At 40.6% G+C, this 13,031-nt stretch overlaps 1 pseudogene; it reads left to right on the top strand.

The window, feature by feature from the left end:
* The first annotated feature begins 10,991 nt into the window (after positions 1-10,991).
* LOC103348151 (non-POU domain-containing octamer-binding protein pseudogene) lies at positions 10,992-12,322 on the top strand (annotated as a pseudogene).
* Positions 12,323-13,031: the final 709 nt, after the last annotated feature.

Genomic DNA, 13,031 nt, shown 5'->3' with positions numbered 1-13,031 from the left:
ATCTAGATTCTTCTGATTAACATGATTGGCTTGTGTTACAGGTCAAAATACTAAAGACTTGAGTTTGGTAGGGGTCCTTTTTAAGTAGGCTAAAGCAGAAAACCTGAGATAATCCATGGAGCAGAGACTGAGAATAGTGGATTCCTGAATTATTTGTCAGTGTGAGCTGATGGGTGGGATGGTACAATAAGTCCATGTTTCAATTCAGACTTTGTATGGTTTTGCAACATGTTACCTTTAATCTCTCAGTCTTTTTTCCCACTTAAAAAACTGAAATAGATATCCAAATATAGGTTGGGGATGTATAGGTTGATACTGTGTCTATAAAGGTTTAATGCAATTGATCTTCAACGCATTTTGTTCTCTTCCTATATTTTTCCTGTATTCATTTGATCACCTGCTATAGTCCAAAAAAGGAAAGACAGGGTACAACACACCAAGTCTACAGCAATGAACAAAACACAAATATACAGCAATGGGATACAAATAACCAAGACTTCAATTAGAGAAATTACATGGTGCTGACTTTCCTTAGAAGATATTCAATGAGACCTTTAAAAGCATTTTAAAATTCAGTATAGTATGTAGACTATAAAATAAATTTACTTTCTTTAGTGAGAAATAAAGCTGGAGAAGGTAAGAAACATGATCCACCTTATTCATAGCTATGGCCTTGGTGCTTTGCATGGAGCCTGATCACAAGTAGAAACTGCAAATATTTGTTACATTGATGAACAAGTGAACAAACTATGGATGCACAAACTCAGAGTAGAATAAAATTATTGATCACTGGTTATTATCATCTTTTTATTCATTCATTGACTCAAAAGGTACTCAAGTTCCATGTGCTAACATAGGGTAGTAAACCAAAGTAAGCGCCTGTCACCATGGAATTTCCATTCTCAAGGGACTTTTAAAATTATTTTTAAAGATTTTATTTATTTTTGTAAATTTATTTGACAGGTAGAGTTATATACAGTGAGAGAGAAGGGTAGAGAGAAAGGTCTTCCTTCTGTTGGTTCACTCCCCAAATGGCCGTTATGGCCGAAACTGCGCCGATCCGAAGCCAGAAGCCGGGTGCTTCCTCCTGGTCTCCCATGCGGGTGCAGGGACCCAAGCACTTGGGCCATCCTCCACTGCCCTCCCAGGCCACAGAAGAGAGCTGGACTGGAAGAGGAGCAGCCGGGACTAGAACCAGCGCCCATATGAGATGCCAGTGCTGCAGACGGAGGATTAGCCAAGTGAGCCACGTTGCCTGCCCCTAAAATTATTTTTGATTGTAGGTGAGGGGGTGGGTCCACGTACATTCTGAAAAATCAGATTATTCAGTGAACCCACTTAAGTGGATTTCGGTAATTTATGGCATCATGGATTAGTTTAAGTACTTGAAAGTAGTTGGCAGAAGAGTACAAGATTTGCTGTGTCTGTGGTTTAAATTTTTTTTTAAACTAGTTGCTGAGGTTTGTATTGCAATCTACACCACTACACTACATCTGGTATTTGTTTCTGCTTATTAGACCATGGGTTAGTAATTAAGGAAGCTTTGGTTAGATGGGAAAAACTGATTAATTGGGTTTGTTCTCATAATAGTGACTAAATCTGCTTTTGAAGGGAACAAACAGTAACAAAAGCAGAGGATCAAACCTTAAAGTAAACATCACAGTTCGTTTAAGGTAAACAAAGCATTTGTTTCAACATAAATAATGTGTGTCTTGGTGTGGCTCATGGGAAAAGCGGTTAATCTGGATACACTTTATGTCTTACAAGCAAGCAATTTAGTTTCCTGGCCTGGATTTGAGGTGAGGAACTTCCTAATCACTGTCTTGCTTTCCCCTTTACTTTCTCCTCTACTTCATATAAAAGATGAGAAAGTATCCAATATTACATTGTTAGATGAGAGAGAAAAGTTCTATTTGTGTTTACTTCCAAGGCTATGCATAGACCTGGAATCAACCCAAATGCCCATCAACAGTAGACTGGATAAAGAAATTATGGGACATGTACACTATAGAATACTATACAGCAGTAAAAAAACAATGAAATCCGGTCATTTGCAACAAAATGGAAGAATCTGGAAAACATCATGCTAAGTGAAATAAGCTAGTCCCAAGGGGACAATTATCATATGTTCTCTCTGATCGGTGACAACTAACCGAGCACCAAAAAGGAAACCTGTTGAAGTGAAAGGGACACTATGAGAAACAGTGACTTGATCGGCCCTTGTCCTGACCATCGATGAACAACTTAATACTTTACCCCTTTTAGTATTTTTTTTTGTTCTACTTAATACTATTGGTTGAACTCTTTAATTAACATAAACTTATTCTTAGGTGTTTAAATTTAACTGAAAAGTGATCCCTGTTAAATATAAGAGTGGGAATAAGAGAGGGAAGAGATGAACAGTTTGGGACATGCTCAATCAGACTTGTCCCAAATGGTAGAGTTAGAAACATACCAGGGGATTCCAATTCAATCCCATCAAGGTGGCATGTACCAATGCCATCTCACTAGTCAAAGTGATCAGTTTCAGTTCATAATTGATCACAATGATAGGATTAAGAATCAAAGAGATCCCATAACAAGACTAGTGTCTGCTAATACTAACTGATAGAATTAAAAAGGGAGAGAATGATCCAACATGAGAAGCGGGATACACAGCAGACTCATAGAATGGCAGATGTCCTAAACAGCACTTTGGCCTCAGAATCAGCCCTTAAGGCATTCGGATCTGGCTGAAGAGCCCATGAGAGTATTTTAGGCATGGAAAGCCAAGGCATTAAAAAAAAAAAAAAAAAAGCAAACAAACAAACAAAAAAAAACACCCATATGAAAGATCTCTGTGAGTGAGATCCCAGCGGAAAGAACGGGCCATCAAAGAAGGAGGTACCTTTCTCTGAAGGGAGGAGAGAACTTCCACTTTGACTATGACCTTGTCAAAATAAGATTGGAGGGAGTTGGCAAACTCAAAAGGCTTCCATAGCCTTGGCAACTCATGACAAGAGCCTAAGGTGATAACTGATGCCATAAACACCAAGAGTGTCAATTTGTTAAGCCAACATCAGGAGTCACTGTGTACCTGTTCCTCATGTGGGATCTGTCCTTAATGTGTTGTACAATGCGAATTAATGCTATAACTAGTACTCAAACAGTACTTTACACTTTGTGTTTCTGTGTGGGTGCAAACTGTTGAAATCTTTACTTATTATATACTAAATTGATCTTCTGTATATAAAGAGAATTGAAAATGAGTGGGAGATGGAAGGGTTGCGGGTGGGATGGAAGTTATAGGGGGGAAAAAAAACAGTGTAATCCAAAAGCTGTACCTTGGAAATTTATATTTATTAAATAAAAGTTAAAAAAAGAAAAAAAAGAGTTAATGTAATATACAGAACATCCTGGTCCACTTAAATAATTTTCTTTCTACTCTTTGCATGTAAAACATCATATCTAAATCTTCACTCATCTTCTAATGGTACTAAATTTGTTACAGCTTTAGCAATTATTTTTCTAAACACTTGTAAGTCTTAACTTGATATGATGTCATATGAGAAAGTTGCCAGTCAATATCCTTTATGTTCAGATTACATGCTGTAGTCATATCCAATAGGATACAATAGAGTGGGAGTTGGAGGCAGCCCTATAAGCCTAATCATTCACAAAGCAATGCCCTTTGCCATGACACCTATGAGAAAGCAGGCCAAACTGCCAAGCAAACCAGTCCTCGACAAGATTTAATCAGTGGCACAGCCCAGACCCTTAAACTCTCTGGGTATAGGAATATAGCACTGACAACTCTAGGTCATTTGCCCAGACTTGGTTAGCCAACATCTTTACATCTAATGTCCTCTAGCAGAGAAAAAGTGAAAGCCTGAGCCTAGTTTTCACTTGACAAATGAGTGTCATTTTCTCCAAATTGAGAAATATTACAGATTTGCAATATATCTTTAGAGATTGAAAAGTCATATGCTACTTGCCAATGCACTGAATACAAGAGCTGGCATTTATAAAGTGTTGCTCTACAGAAAACAAAAATCCTGAAAATTAGCAGAACTTGGAGTTCAACAAAAGTATGTGATGTTGTACCTGCCAATTACAAATTTCTTTTCAGAGAAAGCATCAGCACCTAAGAACATAGAGATTAAAGCAAATTCTTAAATATTAAGCTTCCACCTTGCTAACTTTGAAATGTGGTTTTGTTGAGCTCATTCATTATGAAAAGCATCAGTAACCTAAGTAAATATGTCTCGTGCCTAGACTAGGTATGTACAATAAAGCAATGAATAAGATGTATATTAGAAAATAAAATTGGCCAGCGCCGCGGCTCACTAGGCTAATCCTCCGCCTTGTGGCGCCAGCACACCGGGTTCTAGTCCCGGGCGGGGCACCAGATTCTGTCCCGGTTGCCCCTCTTCCAGGCCAGTTCTCTGCTGTGGCCAGGGAGTGCAGTGGAGGATGGCCCAAGTGCTTGGGCCCTGTACCCCATGGGAGACCAGGATAAGTACCTGGCTCCTGCTATCAGATCAGCGCGGTGTGCCGGCTGCAGCGCACCGGCCACAGTGGCCATTGGAGGGTGAACCAACAGCAAAGGAAGACCTTTCTCTCTGTCTCTCTCTCTCACTGTCCACTCTGCCTGTCAAAAAAAAAAAAAAAAAAAGAAAGAAAGAAAGAAAGGAAAGAAAAGAAAATTACAGGGAGACCAGGAGGAAGCACCTGGCTCCTGGCTTCGTACTGGCACAGTGCGCTGGCCGTAGCGGTCATTTTGGGGGGTGAACCAACGGAAGGAAGACCTTTGTCTCTGTCTCTGTCTCTGTCTCTCTCTCTCTCTGTCTCTCTCTCTCTCACTGTCTAACTCTGCCTGTCAAAAAAAAGAAAAGAAAATTACAGTGTTATTATCTAAATCCAAGGGAGACCGACTCCTATTAAAATGCTAACTTTAACTTTGAAGATGTTTTCAAATATCATTAGGTCCAGAAAACATAATTTAGCCACAAACCATATATAATCCTGCTGACACTGCCATTTGGATTTTCATTACTCATTCCTCACTTCCATAGTTAACCTAAGTAGACAGAGATCCTCTATTGCTGAAGATGTTTCTAATTTCAGATTATTTTCCCCTGTATGTTTTTCAGTATGCCCTCAATCGATTCATTTTGTTCTCAATCTAACATCTAATCCCTTCATTTTTCTGTTTGTTCTTCTTGTAATCTCTATTTCAGTTCAGCAGCTGTGTTTACTTTTTAGTGCTTTTAGTGCTTCTTTCTTTTTTTACCATAAAATTTCCCTTTTCAAGATCAATTTCATAGCTGTTTCTGTGACCCACCTTCTCTGGATTGGTCCCTTGATTTTGCATGTAACAGCTTTAGTTTACCTAGGCCATGCATCTCATCTCATCAGACCTTAACACTCTAATAAACATCCATGGAAGTTCCACCACCTCTAGTCATTGACTTGTAGCTGAAACCTGATTTAGGTACCAAGAACACTAGTATCTGCCTACAGAGCTCTATTGCCAACATTGAACAATCAAACAGTAGTGGGATAGAGGAGACAGACTTGTAATATTTATGTTAGACACTTAGCCTGACTTCTGTTGAGATAACTCTGCTTTTTTTTAATCCTCTGTGCATTTGGAACAGATGTCAGTTTCATGAATATATTAACTGCAGTTTACTGAAATCCAATGTAGAACACATAACATCCAATAATTTTTAATGCTTGTTTATTAATTTGAAGTCATAGTTGCAGAGAGAGGGAGAGACAGAGAGAAATAGAGATCTTCCACCTACTGGTTCATTCCCCAAATGGCCCAGCAGCCAGCGTTGAGCTGAGCCAAGCCAAAGCCAGGAGGCAGGAGCTTCTTCCAGGTCTCCCACATGGGTGTCAGGGACCCAAATGCTTAGGCCATCTCTCACTACCTAGTAGGGACCTCAATTGGAAGTGGAGCAGCTGGGACACAATCTGGTACCCATATGAGATAACAGTGTTGTAGGCAGAAGCTTAAGCCCCTCAGCCACAATGCCGGCCCCTAACACCCAGATCTTGATGTCTAGTACACTCTCAAATAAAAAGGAACAGGGATTTTTGGAATAATGACTGATTCTGGGACTGTGTCAGCAAGTATACAATATGAGCCTAAAGAATTTGTAATGCTAGCATGTTAAAAAACAAAGTCTTTATCATTGTATATGAGAGGTCTTCAAAAAGTTATGGAAAATGTGTATTATAAAAACACTATTAATGTATTTCAAATTTTTACAACAAAGTAAACTTTTACTTCAGTTTTCTGTGAGCATTTTGAATTCTACCTTTATTAATAGATGTATGTCAAACAGAGAATCCAACTGAAAGAGTTCCCAGTGGCCAAATCCATACAGAGATAAAGATCTATTAATAAATGTGGAATGCCAAATAATTTATATGCATACTGTGCTTTTAAAGGGGGGAACATAACTCTCCAGTAGTTAGGTACAATTTTCTTCCAAGGAGTACAAATGGAAAGGGGTACAAAAGAATCACTTAAAGGGCCACCATTGTGGCACAGCTCTTTAGGCCATTGCCTGGGACATTGGAATCCAACATCAGAGCACAAGTTTGAGTCCTGGCTTCTCCACTTCTGATTCAGCTCCCAGCTAATGCACCTGGGAATGCAGCAGAAGATGGTCCAAGTACTTGGGCCGCTGCCACCCATGTGGGAGACCCAAATGGAGTTTCTGGCTCCTGACTTCATTCAAAATACCATATTGTTAACTATAGACACTGTGGTGAAACATAAACCTACTGTGTATAAATTCCCCTTTTCCTCCATCTCTAAACCCACCCCTCATAATGACAATTATATTATCTGCTTCAATAAGTTTGACTGTTACAAGTAATTTACGTAACATGAATCATGTGGTATTTCTCCTTCTGTGACTGGCTTATTTCACTTTAATGTCTTTCAAGTTTATCTATATTCACAAATGGCAATATTCTCTTTATTTATAAGGATGAATAATTCTACTATATGCATACACCATACCTCCTTGATTCATTGATCTGTTGATGGAAACATGTCTTGGCTATTGGTGATTATACCACAGTGAACGTGGGAGTGTAGGTATCGTTTTGTGATCCTTATTTCAATGCTTTTGGATTATATACTCAGAAGTGAAATTGCAGGATGATATGATAGTCCTATTTTTAGTTTGTTGAGGAAATGCCATACTTCTTTCCATTGTAGCTGCAGCACCTTACACTTCTACATCCTGACCAATACTTCCTCTTTGTTTTTTGATAATAGCCTTCCTAGCAGGAGTGTGAGATTTCTCACTCTAGTCTTTATTTGCATTTCTCTGACATGTAATGGCGTTGAACATCTTTTCATGTACTTGTCCATTGGTATATCATCTTTGGAGAAACAGCTATTCAAGGCATTTTTTAAGGTCAGATAAGCCTATAAAATTTTTAGTTCTAATGCACGATATATTCTAATAAGTGACCTTTTGTAAGTCAGAACTATGGGGGCCAGCATTGTGGTACAGCAAGTTAACCAGGTCCTGGGACACCAGAGTCCCATATGAAAGCTGGTTCATGTGCTGACTGATCTGCTTTAGATCCAGCTCCTTGTTAATGTACCTGGGAAAGCAGTGAAAGATGGCCCTGGTACTTAGACCTCTGCCACCCATGTGAGAGACGGAGATTAAGCTCCTAGCTCCTGGCTTCAGCCTAGCCCAGCCCCAGCCATTACAGCCATTTGGGGAGTAAACCAGTGGATGAAAGATTCCTCTCTCTCCCTCTATCTCTCTCTGCCATTCTGCCTTTCAAAATTACTAAAGTTTTCTTTTTTTCAAGTAAGCAGTAACTTTACAATAGAAGAAAAGACTAATACATACTTCTTCAGCCAGCATTAGAGCCATTAACAATAATGAATTTATGTTGATACTATCAGAATACATTCTTTATTATTAGAAGTTTATTTTTGTTTACTTAAGTGACAGAGACAGAGATAGATCTTTCATTTATGGTTCACTGCCCAAAGGCCCACAACACCAGGGACTGGGTCAAGTTGAAGTAAGGAGCCTAGAACTCCACCCAGGTCTCCCATATGGGTGGCAGGGACCCAGGTACTTGAGTCATCACCTGCTGCCTCCCAAGGTATGCATTAACAGAAAGCTGGATTGGAAACAAAGTAGCTTGGATTCAAAGCAGGTGCTTTGATACTGGATACAGGCATCCCAAGCAACAGCTTAACCCACTGCACCACACTGCCTGCCACCAGCATGCATTCTTAGTATGAAGTGATGAAAATGCCATGTTATCTCTATGATCTTTCTCCCTAAAACACATTAATTCCAGTATAATCCTGAGAAATAAACACCAAGAGATGAAGGCTGCCCCCTAAGCCACCAAGTATTAGCATTAATTCATTTACTATTAATGTAAGGCTTAAGGGTTTTTTGTTTGTTTGTTTCTTTTTTGACAGGAAGAGTTATACAGTGAGAGAGAGAGAGAGAGAGAGAGAGAGAGAAAGGTCTTCCTTTTTTCCGTTGGTTCACCCCAAAATGGCCACTATGACTGGCGTGCTGCGCCAATCCGAAGCCAGGAGCCAGGTGCTTCCTCCTGGTCTCCCATGCGGGTGCAGGGCCCAAGCACTTGGGCCATCCTCCACCACCTTCCTGGGCCACAGCAGAGGTCTAGACTGGAAGAGAAGCACCCGGGACAGAAGCGATGCCCCAACCAGGATTAGAACCCCGGGGTGCCGGCGCCACAGGCGGAGGATTAGCCTATTGAGCTGCGGCGCTGGCCAGGCTTAAGGATTTTAACATCTGCATGAATGTGGGGAGCTAAGTCTTGTTCAGTCCATAAAAAGCTTATATTTTAGTTAATGATCATGTATCAATATCAATTAATTAAATGTAACAAATATACATTCGTAAGATATTAATAACAGGGAAACTAAGTGTAGGACAAATGAGAAGTCTTTACATTCTTGCCTCAATTTTGCCATTAATCGAAATCTGAACCTGAAAATAAAAGTATTGGACTTTTTTTAAAAAAAGATTTATTTTATTAATTTGAAAGAGTTACAGAGAGAAGTAGAGACAGAGAGAGAGGCCTTCCATCCGCTGGGTCACTCCCTAGATGGCCACAATGACTGGAGCTGTGCCGATCCGAAGCCAAGAGCCAGGAGCTTCTTCTGGGTCTTGGGTCATCTTCTACTGCTTTCCCAGGCCATAGCAGAGAGCTGGATTGGACGAGGAGCAGCCGGAACTAGAACCAGTGCCCATATGGGATGCCGGCGCTTCAGGCCAAGGCATTAATCGGCTGCACCACAGCGCTGGCCCCAAAAGTATTAAACTTAAAAAGTTCAATACAAATCTTATGAAGAAAGAAGAGGAGAGCTCTCTCATTTAAGGGATGAGGAGGCATCTGTAACAATGTATGGATCCCAGCTATTTTTTTGGTTCTCACCAGTGTGAGACAGATGTGAAGAATGTCTGTACTCTGATGAAAAAAAAAATGTTAGTTGTTAACTCTCTCCCACCTCAAGCAGCATTTGCACTTTCCTGTCTGCAGTACCCCAATAGTTTCAGGGCTTATCTTGAATTTCAGATTCTAAGGGAAGCTGTTAAAGATTATTTCTATAAGGTAATGCCTCCCAGTTTTGCTCTACTTCTCTTTCACAGCATGTTCTTTTTTTTGGTAATTTATTCAATTTTTTTTCTAATGAAGCTATAAACACCATGAAAAATTGGTGAATGAGGTTCAGTAGACAATAATTTTTAATGCATATATATTCGTTGGTCATCTAGTAAAGTGAATTATAAGTTAGAAAAGGAGGCCATACCCATGAGGAAGTGTATGATCTGGAGATCATTTCATATTACATGTGTGTTTGCAGACATCAAAATACTGGAAATGCTATCTTGATTTAATTAGCAACCACATACTGTGTCTTGGATATGACAGTGGTAATGAAAAAATACTTGCCAAAAATTGTGGTAGTTGGTCTTGAATGGTAAGGAAATGTTTTCTAGCTTAAATAAAAGCACAACTTGAATCAGTTTATAAATTTTAAAAATAATAATAGCCATTACTTATTTAGTAACTTCCCAAACACTGTGTTAAGCACTTTGAAATTATGTAACCTTCACATGAACCTTGTAGTGATAAAAACCAAGAGGTACACAGTATTTGCTCTATAGTAAGAACATTATACACATTTTCTCATTTGACCATCCCCCAGATTCTATGATGTCAACCCTAATGCAATTGTTATTTAAGATGGGATGATATCAAAGTACATAAAAGCATAATGGCTTACCCAAAGTAACAAAAAAAAAAACTACACAGCTTAGATTTTAAAAAAAGAAATGAAGAGGAGAGTGGGAAGGGAACCTCTGCTGTCAACCAGTTTCCTACATTGTCTCACCATTAATAGGCTAAGTCTAATTTTCGAAATTTTTCAGATTGGAAAAAAACCTAAGGCTCAGAAAGAGTTGTATCAAATGACATAGTGTGTGACTGAAACCAACCCAGACCCCAGACTGTCAGATTCAAGTTCTTGACATCTCACCATACTATATAGATTCTCAACATTATCGATTCCTGGAACTACAAGATGTGTATTTGTATTTAACAATACTGTGTAAGTTACTTATTCTGTTATTTACCCTAAATTTGCCATCTTCATGTTTAAAACACTGTCTTCTACTTTTAAAGCCCCAAAATAAGAGCAATAACTCTCAGTGAACAATGAGCTTCACCGTGTTCATACCTTTTGGGCCTTTCCAAGAGTGAGCTGACAATCAGTACACTACCTAGGACTAGAGTCACTGGTATTAATCCACACTGTACAAAAACAACCATATTCCTTTGATGATTTGCATTTACCAGACTCTGGACTATTGTCCTTTAAAGAGAGTAACTAGAGACCATTGGTAGAGGAGATGTCGAGGTTAGGACTGGGAGGCACTTGGCTGCCCTCAATCGAAGTTGAGGGTATAAAGATGCAGAGTAATAAAACCTTTAACTTGGAGAAACAAAACCATACTTTGAGGAAGCATCATTAGTAGCAGCAGCAGCAGCAGCAGCAGCAGCTCCCACTGCCACCATCACCAATACCTTCTAATGGGCAACATGCCAGACAGAGGCCAGAATGAAGGTTTGACCATTGACCTGAAGAATTTTAGGAAGCCTGGAGAGAAGACCTTCACCTAAAGTGGCATCTCTTTATGGGATATATTCCTCTTGACATCACCGAGGAGGAAATGAGGAAACCATTTGAGAAATATGGGATAGTAGGCAGAGTCTTCATTCATAAGAATAAATGCTTTGGCTTCACCTGCTTGGAAGCAAGAAACCTAGAGGAGATTGCCAAAGTGGAGCTGGACGATATGCTGCTAGGTGGAAAGCAGCTGTGTGCACACTTTGCCTGCCATAGTGCATCCATTACAGTCCAAAACCTTCCACAGTACTGTCTAATGAGCCGCTGTGAGAAGCCTTTTCTGGTTTTGGCCAGGTGGGTAGGACCATAGTCATTGTGGATGATCGAGGAAGGCCCTCAGGAAAAGGCATTTTTGAGTTCCCCAGGAAGCCAGCTTCTCAGAAAGCTTTGGGCTGATCGGTGAAGGCCCCTTCCTGCTAACTAGAGAGAGCAAGCAGCCATCTGGATTGGCACTGACTCCTTTGAGTATGAGTGTGCCATGTGCTGGAAGGCACTCCTTGAGATGGAGAAGCAGCAGAAGACCAAGCAGACTGCAACATCAAGGAGGCTGGTGAGAAGCTGGAGATGGAGCCTGATCACCACGAGTACCAGGTCATGCTAATGAAGCAGGATTTGATGAGGTGCCCAGAAGAACTTCAGGGAAAGGAAAAGTTGCACAACCAAGAAGAACAAAAATGAAAGCAGTTGGAATCCCAGACAAGATGCAGAGCACAGATGCCCTGAGGAAGTGATGCAAGGGCAACAGGAAGAAATGACGCAGCAAGAGCAGGAAGGATTCAAGGGAACTTTCCCTGATGTGAGAGAGCAGGAGATACAGATGGTTCAGATGGCTATGGGAGGCACTAGGGGCATAAACAAGAGGTGCCATGGCCCTGCTCCTCTGCCTGCTGGTACCCCAGCACCTCCAGGACTGGCTGCTATGATGCCAGATGGAAGCTTGGGATTGACCCTGCCAAGGACATAATGCAAGAGATTGGGGTAGTTGGTGGAACTCCTACTGCATTCAACCTTGCAGCTCCTGGAGCTGAATTTGCCCCAAATATCACCAATACTATTGAAGTTGCAGTGTCTAATTTCCCAAAACCCATTAAAAGAGGACCCTTTTTGGACTAGCCAGAATTGTACCCTGCAAAAGTGTTAGGGATTCCTCCCTATAGTTAGGTCTTTCCTGTCTCTATGACTTGAGGCAGTTATGCTGGAGGCAGCAGGTAAGGGCAGGGTGATACTTAACAAATCGATTTCGTGTGATATTTTGTTTCGTGGATTTTGTGCAGTGCATTCCTGAATGCTCAGGTGTAATTGTAGAGGACCTGCAGAAACTGTGGCAAAATGGATCCAGTTAATCCCATTAATCTTGATCATTCTGGTTTTTGTCCACCCTGTTCTATTCGCTTTCTCATCCCTATACCACTCATCACCCAACTGCCTTGCCCCACCCCAGCCCAAGAGACACTGCCACATATACCACAAAAGCTAAACATCCCCCAGTGACCTTGGCTCTATTGCTCTACTCCCAGGTGAGAATTCAGGGACACGCTGGCAGAGGCCACAGACAGCTTATGTGTGGTTTTGTTCTATCCCATAGATTACCCTGTCATGTCCCAAGGGAGACATTTTCTCTCAGAGATTTTCATTTTAGTGTATCCCTAAAACGTTCTGAGTTGACTTGGTTCCATCTTTCTTTTGGGTGAGGACAACCCGAGAATGGCCCTTTTACATCTGCTATTGCTGTTCACAGCTTTTCAGGATAGGCTTAGTACAGTCATGGAAAGGGGCTGCTGTATGCTGAAGGCCTAACAGGAGCTCTCAGCACTGCCTATCT

This window comes from Oryctolagus cuniculus, chromosome 6, assembly GCF_051225735.1.
Source record: "Oryctolagus cuniculus isolate XC-2025 breed Fujian yellow rabbit chromosome 6, ASM5122573v1, whole genome shotgun sequence".
Taxonomy (NCBI): domain Eukaryota; kingdom Metazoa; phylum Chordata; class Mammalia; order Lagomorpha; family Leporidae; genus Oryctolagus; species Oryctolagus cuniculus.
The sequence above is the reverse complement of the archived record's forward strand: the minus strand, read 5'-3'. Positions and strand labels throughout refer to the sequence as shown.